This window comes from Rattus norvegicus, chromosome 17, assembly GCF_021556685.1.
Source record: "Rattus norvegicus strain SHRSP/BbbUtx chromosome 17, alternate assembly SHRSP_T2T, whole genome shotgun sequence".
In the NCBI taxonomy this organism is placed as follows: Eukaryota; Metazoa; Chordata; class Mammalia; order Rodentia; family Muridae; genus Rattus; species Rattus norvegicus.
The window spans coordinates 29,509,610-29,529,807 of NC_141550.1; positions in this window are offsets into that span (position 1 = coordinate 29,509,610).

The window sequence follows — 20,198 nt, forward strand, 5'->3', positions numbered from 1 at the left end:
ATATGTTGAGGCATCTTTTGGGTATATGCCCAAGAGAGGTATAGCTGGATCCTCAGGCAGTTCAATGTCCAATTTTCTGAGGAACCTCCAGACTGATTTCCAGAATGGTTTTGCCAGTCTGCAATCCCACCAACAATGGAGGAGTGTTCCTCTTTCTCCACATCCTCGCCAGCATCTGCTGTCACCTGAGTTTTTGATCTTAGCCAATCGCACTGGTGTGAGGTGAAATCTCAGGGTTGTTTTGATTTGCATTTCCCTTATGACTAAAGATGTTGAACATTTCTTTAGGTGTTTCTCAGCCATTCGGCATTCCTCAGCTGTGAATTCTTTGTTTAGCTCTGAACCCCATTTTTTAATAGGGTTATTTGTTTCCCTGCGGTCTAACTTCTTGAGTTCTTTGTATATTTTGGAAATAAGGCCTCTATCTGTTGTAGGATTGGTAAAGATCTTTTCCCAATCTGTTGGTTGCCGTTTTGTCCTAACCACAGTGTCCTTTGCCTTACAGAAGCTTTGCAGTTTTATGAGATCCCATTTGTCGATTCTTGATCTTAGAGCATAAGCCATTGGTGTTTTGTTCAGGAAATTTTTTCCAGTGCCCATGTGTTCCAGATGCTTCCCTAGTTTTTCTTCTATTAGTTTGAGTGTGTCTGGTTTGATGTGGAGGTCCTTGATCCACTTGGACTTAAGCTTTGTACAGGGTGATAAGGATGGATCGATCTGCATTCTTCTACATGTTGCCCTCCAGTTGAACCAGCACCATTTGCTGAAAATGCTATCTTTTTTCCATTGGATGGTTTTGGCTCCTTTGTCAAAAATCAAGTGACCATAGGTGTGTGGGTTCATTTCTGGGTCTTCAATTCTATTCCATTGGTCTATCTGTCTGTCTCTGTACCAATACCATGCAGTTTTTATCACTATTGCTCTGTAATACTGCTTGAGTTCAGGGATAGTGATTCCCCCTGAAGTCCTTTTATTGTTGAGGATAGCTTTAGCTATCCTGGGTTTTTTGTTATTCCAGATGAATTTGCAAATTGTTCTGTCTAACTCTTTTAAGAATTGGATTGGTATTTTGATGGGGATTGCATTGAATCTGTAGATTGCTTTTGGTAAAATGGCCATTTTTACCATATTAATCCTGCCAATCCATGAGCATGGGAGATCTTTCCATCTTCTGAGGTCTTCTTCAATTTCTTTCCTCAGTGTCTTGAAGTTCTTATTGTACAGATCTTTTACTTGCTTGGTTAAAGTCACACCGAGGTACTTTATATTATTTGGGTCTATTATGAAGGGTGTCGTTTCCCTAATTTCTTTCTCGGCTTGTTTCTCTTTTGTATAGAGGAAGGCAACTGATTTATTTGAGTTAATTTTATACCCAGCCACTTTGCTGAAGTTGTTTATCAGCTTTAGTAGTTCTCTGGCGGAACTTTTGGGATCACTTAAATATACTATCATGTCATCTGCAAATAGTGATATTTTGACCTCTTCTTTTCCGATCTGTATCCCTTTGATCTCCTTTTGTTGTCTGATTGCTCTGGCTAGAACTTCAAGAACTATATTGAATAAGTAGGGAGAGAGTGGGCAGCCTTGTCTAGTCCCTGATTTTAGTGGGATTGCTTCAAGTTTCTCTCCATTTAGTTTAATGTTAGCAACTGGTTTGCTGTATATGGCTTTTACTATGTTTAGGTATGGGCCTTGAATTCCTATTCTTTCCAGGACTTTTATCATGAAGGGGTGTTGAATTTTGTCAAATGCTTTCTCAGCATCTAATGAAATGATCATGTGGTTCTGTTCTTTCAGTTTGTTTATATAATGGATCACGTTGATGGTTTTCCGTATATTAAACCATCCCTGCATGCCTGGGATGAAGCCTACTTGATCATGGTGGATGATTGTTTTGATGTGCTCTTGAGTTCGGTTTGCCAGAATTTTATTGAGTATTTTTGCGTCGATATTCATAAGGGAAATTGGTCTGAAGTTCTCTTTCTTTGTTGTGTCTTTGTGTGGTTTAGGTATAAGAGTAATTGTGGCTTCATAGAAGGAATTCGGTAGGGCTCCATCTGTTTCAATTTTGTGGAATAGTTTGGATAATATTGGTATGAGGTCTTCTATGAAGGTTTGATAGAATTCTGCACTAAACCCGTCTGGACCTGGGCTCTTTTTGGTTGGGAGACCTTTAATGACTGCTTCTATTTCCTTAGGAGTTATGGGGTTGTTTAACTGGTTTATCTGTTCCTGATTTAACTTCGATACCTGGTATCTGTCTAGGAAATTGTCCATTTCCTGAAGATTTTCAAATTTTGTTGAATATAGGTTTTTATAGTAAGATCTGATGATTTTTTGAATTTCCTCCGAATCTGTAGTTATGTCTCCCTTTTCATTTCTGATTTTGTTAATTTGGACACACTCTCTGTGTCCTCTCGTTAGTCTGGCTAAGGGTTTATCTATCTTGTTGATTTTCTCAAAGTACCAACTTTTGGTTCTGTTGATTCTTTCTATGGTCCTTTTTGTTTCTACTTGGTTGATTTCAGCTCTGAGTTTGATTATTTCCTGCCTTCTACTCCTCCTGGGTGTATTTGCTTCTTTTTGTTCTAGAGCTTTTAGGTGTGCTGTCAAGCTGCTGACATATGCTCTTTCCTGTTTCTTTCTGCAGGCACTCAGCGCTATGAGTTTTCCTCTTAGCACAGCTTTCATTGTGTCCCATAAGTTTGAGTATGTTGTATCTTCATTTTCATTAAATTCTAAAAAGTTTTTAATTTCTTTCTTTATTTCTTCCTTGACCAGGTTATCATTGAGTAGAGCATTGTTCAATTTCCACGTATATGTGGGCATTCTTCCCTTATTGTTATTGAAGACCAGTTTTAGGCCGTGGTGGTCCGATAGCACGCATGGGATTATTTCTATCTTTCTGTACCTGTTGAGGCCCGTTTTTTGACCAATTATATGGTCAATTTTGGAGAAAGTACCATGAGGAGCTGAGAAGAAGGTATATCCTTTTGCTTTAGGATAGAATGTTCTATAAATATCCGTTAAGTCCATTTGGCTCATGACTTCTCTTAGTCTGTCTACATCACTGTTTAATTTCTGTTTCCATGATCTGTCCATTGATGAGAGTGGGGTGTTGAAATCTCCCACTATTATTGTGTGAGGTGCAATGTGTGTTTTGAGCTTTAGTAAGGTTTCTTTTACGTATGTAGGTGCCCTTGTATTTGGGGCATAGATATTTAGGATTGAGAGTTCATCTTGGTTGATTTTTCCTTTGATGAATATGAAGTGTCCTTCCTTATCTTTTTTGATGACTTTTAGTTGGAAATTGATTTTATTTGATATTAGAATGGCTACTCCAGCTTGCTTCTTCTGACCATTTGCTTGGAAATTTGTTTTCCAGCCTTTCACTCTGAGGTAGTGTCTGTCTTTGTCTCTGAGGTGTGTTTCCTGTAGGCAGCAGAATGCAGGGTCCTCGTTGCGTATCCAGTTTGTTAATCTATGTCTTTTTATTGGGGAGTTGAGGCCATTGATATTGAGAGATATTAAGGAATAGTGATTATTGCTTCCCGTTATATTCATATTTGATGTGAGGTTATGTTTGTGTGCTTTCATTCTCTGTGTTTTGTTGCCAAGACGATTAGTTTCTTGCTTCTTCTAGGGTATAGCTTGCCTCCTTATGTTGGGCTTTACCATTTATTATCCTTTGTAGTGCTGGATTTGTAGAAAGATATTGTGTAAATTTGGTTTTGTCATGGAATATCTTGGTTTCTCCATCAATGTTAATTGAGAGTTTTGCTGGATACAGTAATCTGGGCTGGCATTTGTGTTCTCTTAGGGTCTGTATAACATCAGTCCAGGATCTTCTGGCCTTCATAGTTTCTGGCGAGAAGTCTGGTGTGATTCTGATAGGTCTCCCTTTATATGTTACTTGACCTTTTTCCCTTACTGCTTTTAATATTCTTTCTTTATTTTGTGCGTTTGGTGTTTTGACAATTATGTGACGGGAGGTGTTTCTTTTCTGGTCCAATCTATTTGGAGTTCTGTAGGCTTCCTGTATGTCTATGGGTATCTCTTTTTTTAGGTTAGGGAAGTTTTCTTCTATGATTTTGTTGAAGATATTTACTGGTCCTTTGAGCTGGGAGTCTTCACTCTCTTCTATACCTATTATCCTTAGGTTTGATCTTCTCATTGAGTCCTGGATTTCCTGTATGTTTTGGACCAGTAGCTTTTTCCGCTTTACATTATCTTTGACAGTTGAGTCAATGATTTCTATGGAATCTTCTGCTCCTGAGATTCTCTCTTCCATCTCTTGTATTCTGTTGGTGAAGCTTGTATCTACAGCTCCTTGTCTCTTCTTTTGGTTTTCTATATCCAGGGTTGTTTCCATGTGTTCTTTCTTGATTGCTTCTATTTCCATTTTTAATTCCTTCAACTGTTTGTGTTTTCCTGGAATTCTTTCAGGGATTTTTGCGATTCCTCTCTGTAGGCTTTTACTTGTTTATTAATGTTTTCCTGTGCTTCCCTAAGTGTGTTCAGGTCTTTCCTGAAGTCCTCCAGCATCATGATCAAATATGATTTTGAAACTAGATCTTGCTTTTCTGGTGTGTTTGGATATTCCATGTTTGTTTTGGTGGGAGAATTGGGCTCCGATGATGGCATGTAGTCTTGGTTTCTGTTGCTTGGGTTCCTGCGCTTGCCTCTCGCCATCAGATTATCTCTAGTGTTACTTTGTTCTGCTATTTCTGACAGTGGCTAGACTGTCCTATAAGCCTGTGTGTCAGGAGTGCTGTAGACCTGTTTTCCTGTCTTTCAGTCAGTTATGGGGACAGAGTGTTCTGCTTTCGGGCGTGTAGTTTTTCCTCTCTACAGGTCTTCAGCTGTTCCTGTGGGCCTGTGTCTTGAGTTCACCAGGCAGCTTTCTTGCAGCAGAAAATTTGGTCTTACCTGTGGTCCCGAGGCTCAGGTTTGCTCGTGGGGTGCTGTCCAGGGGCTCTCTGCAGCGGCAGCAACCAGGAAGACCTGTGCCGCCCCTTCCGGGAGCTTCAGTGCACCAGGGTTCCAGATGGTCTTTGGCTTTTTCCTCTGGCGTCCGAGATGTGTGTGCAGGGAGCAGTCTCTTCTGGTTTCCCAGGCCTGTCTGCCTCTCTGAAGGTTTAGCTCTCCCTCCCACGGGATTTGGGTGCAGAGAACTGTTTATCCGGTCTGTTTCCTTCAGGGTCCGGCGGTGTCTCTGGCAGGGGTCCTGCCGCTCCTGGGCCCTCCCCCACGGGAGCCCAGAGGCCTTATACAGTTTCCTCTTGGGCCAGGGATGTGGGCAGGGGTGAGCAGTGTTGGTGGTCTCTTCCGCTCTGCAGCCTCAGGAGTGCCCACCTGACCAGGCGGTTGGGTCTCTCTCTTACAGGGTCTGGGAGCAGAGAGCTGCTGCGGGCCGGGATCCGCGGGTGTGGGACTTCCGGTAAACACAGAACGTGCCCGGTCCTAGAGAAATTCTGCTTCCGTGTGTCCCAAGCTCACCAGGCAGCTTTCTTGCAGCAGAAAATTTGGTCTTACCTGTGGTCCCGAGGCTCAAGTTCGCTCGTGGGGTGCTGCCCAGGGGCTCTCTGCAGCGGCAGCAACCAGGAAGACCTGTGCCGGCCCTTCCGGGAGCTTCAGTGCACCAGGGTTCCAGATGGTCTTTGGCTTTTTCCTCTGGCGTCCGAGATGTGTGTGCAGGGAGCAGTCTCTTCTGGTTTCCCAGGCCTGTCTGCCTCTCTGAAGGTTTAGCTCTCCCTCCCACGGGATTTGGGTGCAGAGAACTGTTTATCCGGTCTGTTTCCTTCAGGGTCCGGCGGTGTCTCTGGCAGGGGTCCTGCCGCTCCTGGGCCCTCCCCCACGGGAGCCCAGAGGCCTTATACAGTTTCCTCTTGGGCCAGGGATGTGGGCAGGGGTGAGCAGTGTTGGTGTTCTCTTCCGCTCTGCAGCCTCAGGAGTGCCCACCTGACCAGGCGGTTGGGTCTCTCTCTCACCGGGTCTGGGAGCAGAGAGCTGCTGCTAAGCTTTTCTTTAATTCTTTTTCACAAGTTGGAAACATAGTTACATGGGGCCTTGCCCTGAGGGCACAGTGCCTTTGCTCCAATTTTAATCAGTCATCTCTTTAAACTTATGTCTCCTTGAGCATGGAGCTTAGCTCCATTCCACTTCCTGGTGCTCCTTTGTCTCCTTGAACACTACATATTGTATTTTTCCTTGCTCAACTTGCTCTTTTTCATTATAGATCTGCATAAAAGTGGCCACTAATAATCATGAACACATCGGGAGAGGGCTGTCTTGAAGTCTCTGCCAAGGGCCGTTAATCCAAAACTCATAAATTTAGTCTCAGGCAGATTTTTTATTTGACAAGGGCAAAAAGTAACCACACACCCTTCGCCAAAATACCACAATGGCCTCTAGGCCACTTATTAATATTCTTTCCCACTGGAAAGGTTTGAGCTGAGCCCCTACAGTTCAGTTTCCCCTCAGTTCTGTCTTCCATGTTCCTACTAGTATGGCCCATTAAAACCACATTAAAACATCCTATGCTTTTTCCTAATTTAAAGTTCCAAAGTCCACATTCCACCAACAAGGCAGCATGAGCAGGCCTGTCAAAGCAATATCCCGCTCCTACTGACTTCTGTCTTAGCCACTGTTGTATTGCTGTGAAGAGGCACTATTATGATCAAGGCAACTCTAATAAAAGAAAACATTGGGGACTCGCCTACAGTTTCAGAAGTTTAGTTCATTATAGCAGAAACCATGGTGGCAAGCAGTCAGACACCGGAGCAGCAGTGGAGAACTACATCTTGATCTATAGGCAAAGAGGAATTCTGAGTTTGGCTTGGGCTATTGAAACATCAAAGTCCACCCACAGTGATACGCTTCCTCCAATAAAGCCCCACCCCCTAATTCTTTCAAATAAAGCCACTTCCTGGTGACTACGCCTTCAGATCTTTGAGCCTGGAGAAGCCATTCTCATTCAAACCACCACAGTGACTTTCTCCTACAATGAAAAACAAGTTTCTAAAGCTTGCTTCCAAGAAGGAACTAATAAATAACTGGGTTGAGGCAGGATAGAAAGGCAGGGAAAATTCTGGAGCCTTGGGAAAGGAAAGAAGCCCCGTACTCCAGTGTCTCGTTGAAGCCTCTCCCAGAACTCCCAACAATTAGCAACATTTGCTTCATACCCTTTAAAGTTAATGGACGTATCCTAACCTCTGTAAAAACCTAGGGGCTCCTGGTTTTATTTTATCACACTTTAATCCCATTCAACCCTAGGATAACTCTAGAAACTCAACTCCAGGAGAGATATTAAAAGTAAAGGCAAGGAGGGTTGCTTGAAAACTGGTTAAACAGAGAAATTACAAAATCTTTCAAACTCTTACAATCTTCAAAATCCTACATAAAAACACTAGGATATTGAAGCAGATCGAGCTTAGAGACGGCTACACCCATACTCTCAGGTTTGTCTTTCTTCCTGAAATTCTCCTGCTTAAAATCTATTAAAAACTCTTTCGATAAACTCCACCTCTGTTTCACACTGGTTCATCCTGAATTTTTTTCCTCTGGGGAAGACAAGAATTCCACTTTACTGGAATACCTCACTCTAAGATATCAAGGGAACTCCTTGAGCTGTTACTAGGGCAGTGCTGGGCCACAACTTCACCCTCTGATAAAGTCAAAGAGCGGTTTGTGCTGCCTCAGAACAAAGGCAAGAGAACTTCCCTGGGATGATTCTACTTCTAGCCCCCATCACAACTATGTGACCGGATCTTACCAGTCAGCAGCACAGCTTCCTCACAAGTTAGATGAAGGGACAAGGCAGCTTAAGTACCGAGACGATGGAGAAGCATTGCCAGGTGGCTGATGAAACCTCAGAGTTGTGGGATAGTAAGATATCATGTGACCAATAAAAGAAGGAGGGAAGGGAATCAACCTGAACCAGGTAGTACCTACACAGTTAAGCACTGCTAACTAAGTCTTCGTTCATTACACTGGCTTGTACATATGTCAGCTTTGGAAACTTTGCTTTCTTGTGCTAGAAACATGAGAAATCAGAACAGCTAGAAAGCCAAATACAGGGACAAAAGATGAGAGTGAACTCTGTTTGGGGAAACCTTGATCCATTCCTATATTTCCCCACCTCTCCTCTGCCTTAACTGAATAACTCTCCCTACCAAGAAAGTTTGCCTCCAAGACAAGGCATCCAGGACCAGCCATGCCAGTCTCTGCAGATGCCTGGCTTCCCCCTTGAGTGTGTACTTTGGCCATATATATGATAAACCTCCTGTAATTCTTGACTTTATCTCTGTTCTGAATTCTTTTGGATAGAGACAAGAATCTGAAACTCCAAACCTCCCAGACTTCAGGTTAGACTTTCAGTTCCAACATGGTAAACTCCTCAAAGAAGGGTACACACTGAAGACTAAAAAAGACTGACCCAGCCACACAGATTCATTTCAGTCTTAGCATTTTCCTGCTCAAATTGTACAAATATTCATGTTTTGTGTATGCGCATGGTTTTTGTTTTGTCTTCTTGTATATGTGCATTGGCATGTGTATGGGTGCCTGTGTACATTTGAGTGCGTGTGTGAGTGCATATGCATGTGTGAGTGCAAGTGTATGTATGAATATATGTATGAGTGCATGCACATGTGGAGGCAAGGCTCTCATTTGAACCTAGGGTATGCAATTCAGCTAGTCTAGTTAGTTGGCCTGCTCTAGGGATCCCCTGTCTCCACCCCTCAAACACTGAGATCATAAACAGACCAGTGCTCACATGAAGCGTTTGTGTGGGTGCTGGAGATCTGAACTCTGCTCCTTACACTTGTGGAGCATGCACTTTACCCACTGAGCCATCTCCCTTACCCCAGGAGGCATTCTTTTTAATAAGTTTACCATTGTGTGTGTGTGTGTGTGTGTGTGTGTGTATCATTTACAGTAATATAAAATCTGAATTGAAGCTTATTGGTAAAACTCAACGCATCAGGAAAATCCAAGTACAGAAAAATAAGTTGGATAACTATTGCTTGAACAACTTCAGATTTCACTTATTAATTTATTTTGTTTAAAACCAAATAAAATTCTGGGTTTGATGAAAATATCTATTGAAGTTCAATGTATAGTGGATATCATAGGGTTTCACCGCTGTGGAGAGACACCAACCATGACCACGGCAGCTCTTAGTTTTTGGTTGTGAGCCTACCCTTTAACAGCTGAGCTATCTCTCCAGCCCTACCATGCCAACTCTTACAAAGGAAAACATTTCGTAAGTTTCCTTATAAAGGAAAACTGGCTTATAGTTTCAGAGATTCAATCCATTAGCTTCATAGTAAGAAGCATGGTGGCATGCAGGCAGACGTGGTGCTGGGGGAGCCAAGAGTTCTTCACCTTGATCTGCAGGCAGCAGAAGCTGACTGTCTCACTTAAGCATACATATAAGACCTCAAAGCCCACCTCCACCGTGACACACTTCCTCCAAAAAGGCCACATCTACTCCAACAAGGCCACACCTCCTAATACTGCCACTCCCTATGAACCTATGGGGGCCCATCCAACAGCAAGCATTTTTGTTTCTTCTTCTAATGGAGAGTTTAAACACATTTATTTTTTAAAGGTCTCTGAAGATGTAGACTTCTGGGAGTGGTTATTATGCCAACACGCTCACTATGCATCTTCTGTGTGCCAGGGGTTGTGAATACAAAGACATACAAGAAGTGACTATTGTCTCTAGGAAGTCTACAGCTCATATGACAAATAACGCTTAAGAGACTAAAAAATATAAATGAATAAAAAGTGCAAATAATGGTTAAGACTATGCATTTTCTTTTCCTAATCATTTCTTTTCCTTTTAGGAATGTACTAAAGGGATTCTAAATTTTATAAGCAGTAATTGCCAAGAAAATATTTAAAAGAGACTAGATGTTGATTAAAGTGAGCGGACACCTATGCTTCTGTCACTCAAAAGCATAAAACTACTGCAGTGATAAAGTCAACTTGAAATCAAAGAAAACAGAAATGTGTGTGTGTGTGTGTGTGTGTGTGTGTGTGTGTGTGTGTGTGTGTTAGATGTGTCTATGTGAATAGGATAAAATAATATTGGATAGTTGGTAAAGTTGGAAAACAGTAATAGAGTGAATACTCCCTAAGTGACATTAAAATAAATACCAGATGAACTAAGGTTTAAAACTACCAGAGGACTAGGAAAGTTGTTTTCTGACCAACACACACACACACACACACACACACACACACACACACACACACCACCACCACCACCACCACCACCTCCAACAATAATAACAACAATGAATAAAATAATAGAGAACACAGACAAATATATTTAAGTAATCGTTGATGTGACCTTTTATACTTTAAAAGGTTTATCTATATTTTTACTCCCATGTGTGCATTTGAGTGAGTGTGTGCCCTGTGTGTGTAGGCATACTGGGCTGGTTAGAAGAGGATGCTGGAGTTCCTACAGCTAGGGTTACAGGTGATTGTGAGCTGCCCACACTTGGGCTCTGTAGGAACTAAATTCATGTTCTCTGAAAGACCAGCAAGTGCTCTTCAGTGCTGAGACACCTCTCCTGTCCCTCCTATGTGGCCTTCGACACAAATAAATTAAAGGAAAACTGATTTGACATCACAAAGAAAAATACATTTTAAGTATCAAGAAACCTAGATATTCCTAATATGTCCTAGAATAGGCAGATGGGTAGTTTGCTGGGCCTAAGAGTTGTGTCGAAAATGACTAAACAGGGGAAAGGAGGAATTGCCTGAGTGACAAATGCTGAATGTAGGTTGTGTTGGTGTGGGCACAGGCACACACATTTGTCAAAGCTCAAGGGACTTTATGTTTTGAATGGGTGCATTTTATTATGCTTTGGTTGACTATTTAAAGCCCTCTGAAAATAATTAAAAGGTGAACTACCAGGGAAGAGGTTAGTGGCATCTGAGGCCGAGATACATAGCCTTGTGACTAATAAGAACAGAGAGAGACCATGTGTCAAATGGGTCAAGTACATAAACAACAAAACCCAAAACTGACTGTGAACAATAATCACATGATAACAGATTAGATGCCAGTGATGATCTCACTATGCAAGCAGGCATGCAGATGTCAGCACCATCATGTTGGTGCAGAAGAAAAAAGTAATATCTCTCTTGTTGGTAAGTGGGGAGTTTAGTTCTGTGAGTGACATTTGGCATCACACAATATATAGAAGAATAATGTTCCAATTTGGAGTATTGTCAAATTTATAGATTTTATACCCTTAGTCTCCATCTCATCTCTGCTCTGACTCTATGGCCTGAACTTCTAATCTCCTATAATTCTTCCCTGATTCCCCTTGGTTCCCCCTCTTCCTTCACCACATTCCACATCTCTGTCTTTCACTCCTCCTGTAAATTTTTCCTTGTGATTCCTCCAACAGTGTCAGCTCAGTCCTCTGGTGAGTCCTTTTGAGTTTCCTGTTTTTGATGTCTCATTGGCTGGTAGGTGGATGGCCTAGGATGTCCTCTTTCCAGGTTTGGTGGTAGGGGTAGGGAGATAGAAGCCATAGGACCAACTTTTTCTCATCATTCGGGAAGCTAGCCTGGCTCCTTCAGATGATAGCAAGGGAACAAGCCCTGGTGTGTAAGCAGGTGGTGTCTCTGCTTGTACTTATGGTATGAAGGTTTAGATGTTTTTACCAAGAGCCCTTTCAGTTTACAATGTGGCAATGTTGGGAGGGAGCTTCATGGGCAATGGTCAACTTGAAGACTGGGCCTTCAGGAATAAGTTTGAGCCTTTCAGCCTAGGATATCTCTCTCCCTGTGCTACCTTTGCACTTTCCCTTTCCTTGTAGTTTGAAGCAGAGTAAAGGCCTCAACCAGATGTGGCCACCTTAGTTTAGACCTCCCAACCTTTCATAAAAATTTGTCAAAATAAACCTTTGTTTCTGTACACATTCTCAAGTGTTTATTTGTTTGTTTATTTTTGTACTGATGGTAGTCACTGAACTGCCTGGTTCTTATGAGGTGGTATAGCCTGACTACTTTTGTGTGGTGGCTGAGACATGTTGTCAGTGCTGGCTTGAGAACCAACTAAATGTCTTCATGAGAGAGAAGAGTGGAGATGGGTTTGGCAATCTCCCACACAGCATCCTTCATAATATATACTAAAAACCACCAAATACCCAAATGAGGAATGATCCAATCAAATCGAGTGCAGCCACATGGTAGACAGCATATTGCAGAAGGGCATCTAGTGAGATGTAGATACTTAATGAAAATGCAAAACAAGATGTTCTGCAGGGAGAAGCATTAGAGCCATGACAGAAAGACAAATGAAAAATGTTCCCTTTCCCCGCATCTGATAGAAACGTTGTAAGAAACACACTGTCTGACCCTCTCCACTTTTGTAAGCTTTGGACAGAGGCCAGAAGGAACTATTGTCTGTAATTAAAGTGCAAGTTTGTGTTGGCTCTGCTCTGTTACCCGTTACTGGGCTGACAATAGGTAAATTACTAAAGTTCATCAAGCCTGGTGTGTCTAGAAGGGGAATTAGAATCATACCTGCCTTGGAAAATTGCATGAACACCGAATGATATATTTATGTGAAGGGCTGTATGCAGTGCGGAACACAAAACTGCTTAATAAATGTTAGATAATAAGTCATGATTTCTATAAACAGAGAAAAGTAACAGATAATATTTTATTATGTTAATTTATGTGTTTATGCACACGTGTGTGGTTGTGTACATTTCACAGTACATGTGGGTTTTTTTTTTTTTTTCGTAGCTGGGGACCAAACCCAGGGCCTTGCACTTGCTAGGCAAGCGCTCTACCACTGAGCTAAATCCCCAACCCTCACAGTACATGTATAAAGATCAGAGCACATGTTCAGGATTTGGTTCCCTCCTTCCACAGTGTGAGCTCTGGGGATCAAACTCAGGTCACTAGGTTTGGGGACAAGCACCTGCCCTGGCTAAGCCATCTCATCTGCCCTTGATATTTTTTTAACCCATAGTTTGAAGGGTATAAATTTATAACAACATTTGAAGCCATTGATTGAGGAACTAATTGTATGACAGGGGTGGTTATAGCCATGGTTTCAGTTAGGCTTGTATTTTACAAATGCCAACAACACAATAGTGACAGATATTCTAGGGGCACCTCTCATTAAGACACCATGAGAAGCATTTATCAAACCAACAGGTGACATATGCCGAACAAAATGATCCAAAGTCCTGCCAGGGATTCTGCTTCTGGTTACAGGAACCAATTGTCTGGGACAACAATGCAAAACTGAAGCCACACACACCAAGCCTGGTCAACGGCCAATCAAGTTATCTAGTCAGGAACTCAATAATTTGGGTAGCCTAATTTTTTGTTGTTGTTGTTTGGTTTTTTTTTTTCTGTTTTTGTTTTTGTTTGTTGGTGGGGGGGTGTTTTTTTGGTTTTTTGTTTTGCTTGTTTGTTTTTGTTTTTGTTTGTTTTTTGAGACAGGGCCTTGTTGTGTAATGCTGGCCAGCCTCAACTAACTATATATAGTTATATAGAGACCAGTCTGGCTATGAAGTCACAGAGTTCTGCCTGCCTCTTCCTTCTGAGTACAGGGATTAAGGGTGTCTGCTACCATGCCTGGCAGTCTGACATTAAACATTCTTCTTTCTTTTTTTTTCTTTTTTTTATTAACTTGAGTATTTTTTATTTACATTTCGAGTGTTATTCCCTTTCCCGGTTTCTGGGCAAACATCCCCCTAATCCCTCCCCCTCCCCTTCTTTATGGCTGTTCCCCTCCCCATCCTCCCCCCATTGCCACCCTCCCCCCAACAATCTAGTTCACTGGGGGTTCAGTCTTAGCAGGACCCAGGGCTTCCCCTTCCACTGGTGCTCTTACTAGGATATTCATTGCTACCTATGAGGTCAGAGTCCAGGGTCAGTCCATGTATATAGTCTTTAGGTAGTGGCTTAGTCCCTGGAAGCTCTGGTTGCTTGGCATAGTTGTACATATGGGGTCTCGAGCCCCTTCAAGCTCTTCCAGTTCTTTCTCTGATTCCTTCAACGGGGGTCCCGTTCTCAGTTCAGTGGTTTGCTGCTGGCATTCGCCTCTGTATTTGCTGAATTCTGGCTGTGTCTCTCAGGAGCGATCTACATCCGGCTCCTGTCGGCCTGCACTTCTTTGCTTCATCCATCTTGTATAATTGGATGGCTGTATATGTATGGGCCACATGTGGGGCAGGCTTTGAATGGGTGTTCCTTCTGTGTCTCTTTTAATCTTTGCCTTTCTATTCCCTCCAAGGGTATACTTGTTCCCCTTTTAAAGAAGGAGTGAAGCATTCACATTTTGATCATCTGTCTTGAGTTTCACTTGTTCTAGGCATCTAGGGTAATTCAAGCATTTGGGCAAATAGCCACTTATCAATGAGTGCATACCATGTGTGTTTTCTGTGATTGGGTTACCTCACTCAGGATGATATTTTCCAGTTCCAACCATTTGCCTACGAATTTCATAAAGTCATTGTTTTTGATAGCTGAGTAATATTCCATTGTGTAGATGTACCACATTTTCTGTATCCATTCCTCTGTTGAAGGGCATCTGGGTTCTTTCCAGCTTCTGACTATTATAAATAAGGCTGCTATGAACATAGTGGAGCACGTGTCTTTTTTATATGTTGGGGCATCTTTTGGGTATATGCCCAAAAGAGGTAGAGCTGGATCCTCAGGCAGTTCAATGTCCAATTTTCTGAGGAACCTCCAGACTGATTTCCAGAATGGTTGTACCAGTGTGCAATCCCACCAACAATGGAGGAGTGTTCCTCTTTCTCCGCATCCTTGCCAGCATCTGCTGTCACCTGAGTTTTTGATCTTAGCCATTCTCACTGGTGTGGGGTGAAATCTCAGGGTTGTTTTGATTTGCATTTCCCTTATGACTAAAGATGTGGAACATTTCTTTAGGTGTTTCTCAGCCATTCGGCATTCCTCAGCTGTGAATTCTTTGTTTAGCTCTGAACCCCATTTTTTAATAGGGTTATTTGTCTCCCTGCAGTCTAACTTCTTGAGTTCTTTGTATATTTTGGATATAAGGCCTCTATCTGTTGTAGGATTGGTAAAGATCTTTTCCCAATCTGTTGGTTGCCATTTTGTCCTAACCACACTGTCCTTTGCCTTACAGAAGCTTTGCAGTTTTATGAGATCCCATTTGTTGATTCTTGATCTTAAAGCATAAGCCATTGGTGTTTTGTTCAGGAAATTTTTTCCAGTGCCCATGTGTTCCAGATGCTTCCCTAGTTTTTCTTCTATTAGTTTGAGTGTATCTGGTTTGATGTGGAGGTCCTTGATCCACTTGGACTTAAGCTTTGTACAGGGTGATAAGCATGGATCGATCTGCATTCTTCTACATGTTGACCTCCAGTTGAACCAGCACCATTTGCTGAAAATGCTATCTTTTTTTCCATTGGATGGTTTTGGCTCCTTTGTCAAAAATCAAGTGACCATAGGTGTGTGGGTTCATTTCTGGGTCTTCAATTCTGTTCCATTGGTCTATCTGTCTGTCTCTGTACCAATACCATGCAGTTTTTATCATTATTGCTCTGTAATACTGCTTGAGTTCAGGGATAGTGATTCCCCCTGAAGTCATTTTATTGTTGAGGATAGTTTTAACTATCCTGGGTTTTTTGTTATTCCAGATGAATTTGCAAATTGTTCTGTCTAACTCTTTTAAGAATTGGATTGGTATTTAGATGGGGATTGCATTGAATCTGTAGATCGCTTTTGGTAAAATGGCCATTTTTACTATATTAATCCTGCCAATCCATGAGCATGGGAGATCTTTCCATCTTCTGAGGTCTTCTTCAATTTCTTTCTTCAGACTCTTGAAGTTCTTATTGTACAGATCTTTTACTTGCTTGGTTAAAGTCACACCAAGGTACTTTATATTATTTGGGTCTATTATGAAGGGTGTCGTGTCCCTAATTTCTTTCTCGGCTTGTTTCTCTTTTGTGTAGAGGAAGGCTACTGATTTATTTGAGTTAATTTTATACGCAGCCACTTTGCTGAAGTTGTTTATCAGCTTTAGTAGTTCTCTGGTGGAACTTTTGGCATCACTTAAATATATTATCATATCCTCTGCAAATAGTGATATTTTGACTTCTTCTTTTCCGATCTGTATCCCCTTGACCTCCTTTTGTTGTCTGATTGCTCTGGCTAGAACTTCAAGAACTATATTGGATAAGTAGGGAGAAAGTGGGCAGCCTTGTCTAGTCCCTGATTTAAGTGGGATTGCTTCAAGTTTCTCTCCATTTAGTTTAATGTTAGCAACTGATTTGCTGTATATGGCTTTTACTATGTTTAGGTATGGGCCTTGAATTCCTATTCTTTCCAGGACTTTTATCATGAAGGGGTGTTGAATTTTGTCAAATGCTTTCTCAGCATCTAATGAAATGATCATGTGGTTTTGTTCTTTCAGTTTGTTTATATAATGGATCACGTTGATGGTTTTCCGTATATTAAACCATCCCTGCATGCCTGGGATGAAGCCTACTTGATCATGGTGGATGATTGTTTTGATGTGCTCTTGGATTCGGTTTGCCAGAATTTTATTGAGTATTTTTGCGTCGATATTCATAAGGGAAATTGGTCTGAAGTTCTCTTTCTTTGTTGGGTCTTTGTGTGGTTTAGGTATAAGAGTAATTGTGGCTTCATAGAAGGAATTCGGTAGTGCTCCATCTGTTTCAATTTTGTGGAATAGTTTGGATAATATTGGTATGAGGTCTTCTATGAAGGTCTAATAGAATTCTGCACTAAACCCGTGTGGACCTGGGCTCTTTTTGGTTGGGAGACCTTTAATGACTGCTTCTATTTCCTTAGGAGTTATGGGGTTGTTTAACTGGTTTATCTGTTCCTGATTTAACTTCGGTACCTGGTATCTGTCTAGGAAATTGTCCATTTCCTCCAGATTTTCAAGTTTTGTTGAATATAGGCTTTATAGTAAGATCTGAAGATTTTTTGAATTTCCTCTGAATCTGTAGTTGTGTCTCCCTTTTCATTTCTGATTTTGTTAATTTGGACACACTCTCTGTGTCCTCTCCTTAGTCTGGCTAACAGTTTATCTATCTTGTTGATTTTCTCAAAGAACCAACTTTTGGTTCTGTTGATTCGTTCTATGGTCCTTTTTGTTTCTACTTGGTTGATTTCAGCTCTGAGTTTGATTATTTCCTGCCTTCTACTCCTCCTCGGTGTATTTGCTTATTTTTGTTCTAGAGCTTTTAGGTGTGCTGTCAAGCTGGTGACATATGCTCTTTCCCGTTTCTTTCTGCAGGCACTCATAGCAATGAGTTTTCCTCTTATTACAGCTTTCATTGTGTCCCATAAGTTTGAGTATGTTGTACCTTCATTTTCATTAAATTCTAAAAAGTCTTTAATTTCTTTCTTTATTTCTTCCTTGACCAGGTTATCATTGAGTAGAGCATTGTTCAATTTCCACATATATATGGGCATACTTCCCTTATTGTTATTGAAGACCAGCTTTAGGCCGTGGTGGTCTGATAGCACACATGGGATTATTTCTATCTTTCTGTACCTGTTGAGGCCCGTTTTTTGACAATTATATGATCAATTTGGGAGAAAGTACCATGAGGAGCTGAGAAGAAGGTATATCCTTTTGCTTTAGGATAGAATGTTCTATAAATATCTGTTAAGTTCATTTGGCTCACAACTTCTCTTAGTCTATCTACGTCTGTGTTTAATTTCTGTTTCCATGATCTGTCCATTGATGAGAGTGGGGTGTTGAAATCTCCTACTATTATTGTGTGAGGTGCAATGGGTGTTTTGAGATTTAGTAAGGTTTCTTTTACGTATGTAGTTGCATAGATATTTAGGATTCAGAGTTCATCTTGGTGGATTTTTCCTTTGATGAATATGAAGTGTCCTTCCTTATCTTTTTTGATGACTTTTAGTTGAAAATTGATTTTATTTGATATTAGAATGACTACTCCAGCTTGCTTTTCAAACCATTTGCTTGGAAAGTTGTTTTCCAGCCTTTCACTCTGAGGTAGTGTCTGTCTTTGTCTCTGAGGTGTGTGTCCTGTAGGCAGCAGAATGCAGGGTCCTCGTTGCATATCCGGTTTGTTAATCTATGTCTTTTTTTGGGGGGGAGTTGAGGCCATTGATGTTGAGAGATATTAAGGAATAGTGATTATTGCTTCCTGTTATATTCATATTTGGATATGAGGTTATGTTTGTGTGCTTTTCTTCTCTTTGTTTTGTTGCCAAGACGATTAGTTTCTTGCTTCTTCTAGGGTATCGTTTGCCTCCTTATGTTGGGCTTTACCATTTATTATCCTTTGTAGGGCTGGATTTGTAGAAAGATATTGTGTAAATTTGGTTTTGTCATGGAATATCTTGGTTTCTCCATCTATGTTGATTGAGAGTTTTGCAGGATACAGTAACCTGGGCTGGCATTTTTGTTCTCTTAGGGTCTGTATGACATCTGTCCAGGATCTTCTGGCCTTCATAGTTTCTGGCGAAAAGTCTCGTGTGATTCTGATAGGTCTGCCTTTATATGTTACTTGACATTTTTCCCTTACTGCTTTTAATATTCTTTCTTTATTTTGTGCGTTTGGTGTTTTGACTATAATGTGATGGGAGGAGTTTCTTTTCTGGTCCAATCTATTTGGAGTTCTGTAGGCTTCTTGTATGCTTATGGGTATCTCTTTCTTTAGGTTAGGGAAGTTTTCTTCTATGATTTTGTTGAAGATATTTACTGGTCCTTTGAGCTGGGAGTTTTCACTCTCTTCTATACCTATTATCCTTAGGTTTGATCTTCTCATTGAGTCCTGGATTTCCTGTATGTTTTGGACCAGTAGCTTTTTCCGGTTTACATTTTCTTTGACAGTTGAGTCGATGATTTCTATGGAATCTTCTGCTCCTGAGATTCTCTCTTCCATCCCTTGTATTCTGTTGGTGAAGCTCGTATCTACAGCTCCTTGTCTCTTCTTTTGGTTTTCTATATCCAGGGTTGTTTCCATGTGTTCTTTCTTGATTGCTTCTATTTCCATTTTTAATTCCTTCAACTGTTTGATTGTGTTTTCCTGGAATTCTTTCAGGGATTTTTTGACTCCTCTCTATGGGCTTCTACTTGTTCATTTATGTTTTCCTGGAATTCTTTCAGGGATTTTTGCGATTCCTCTCTGTAGGCTTCTACCTGTTCTCTAAGGGGTTCTTCACGTCTTTGTTGAAGTCCTCCAGCATCATGATCAAATATGATTTTGAAACTAGATCTTGCTTTTCTGGTGTGTTTGGATATTCCGTGTTTGCTTTGGTGGGAGAATTGGGCTCCGATGATGTCATGTAATCTTGCTTTCTGTTGCTTGGGTTCCTGCGCTTGCCTCTCGCCATCAGATTATCTCTAGTGTTACTTTGTTCTGCTATTTCTGACAGTGGCTAGACTGTCCTATAAGCCTGTGTGTCAGGAGTGCTGTAGACCTGTTTTCCTGTTTTCTTTCAGCCAGTTATGGGGACAGAGTGTTCTGCTTTCGGGCGTGTAGTTTTTCCTATCTACAGGTCTTCAGCTGTTCCTGTGGGCCTGTGTCCTGAGTTCACCAGGCAGGTCACTTGCAGCAGAAAAGTTGGTCTTACCTGTGGTCCCGAGGCTCAAGTTCACTTGCGGGGTGCTGCCTACGAGCTCTCCATGGCGGCCTCAACCAGGAAGATCTGCGCTGTCCTTTCTGGGAGCTTCCGTGCACCAGGGTTCCAGATGGCGTTTGGTGTTTTCCTCTGGCGTCAGAGATGTGGGCAGAGTGCAGTCTCTTCTGGTTTCCCAGGCGTGTCTGCCTCTCTTAAGGTTTAGCTCTCCCTCCCAAGGGATTTGGGTGCAGAGAACTGTTTATCTAGTAGGTCTCTTCAGGTTCCGGTGGTGTCTCAGGCGCAGCGATCCTCCTGCTCCTGGGCCCTCCTCCACGGGAACCCAGAGGCCGTATACAGTTTCCTCTTGGGCCAGGGATGTGGGCAAGGGTGGGCAGTGTTGGTGGTCTGTTCTGCTCTGCAGTCTCAGGAGTGCCCACCTGTCTAGGCAGTGAGGTCTCTCTCCCATGGAGTTTGGGAGCAGAGAGCTGCTGCGGGCAGGGATCCGCGGGTTTGGGACTCCTGCTAAATACTGGAAGTGCCCGGTCCTAGAGGAATTCTGCCTCTGTGTGTCCTGAGTTCACCAGGCAGGT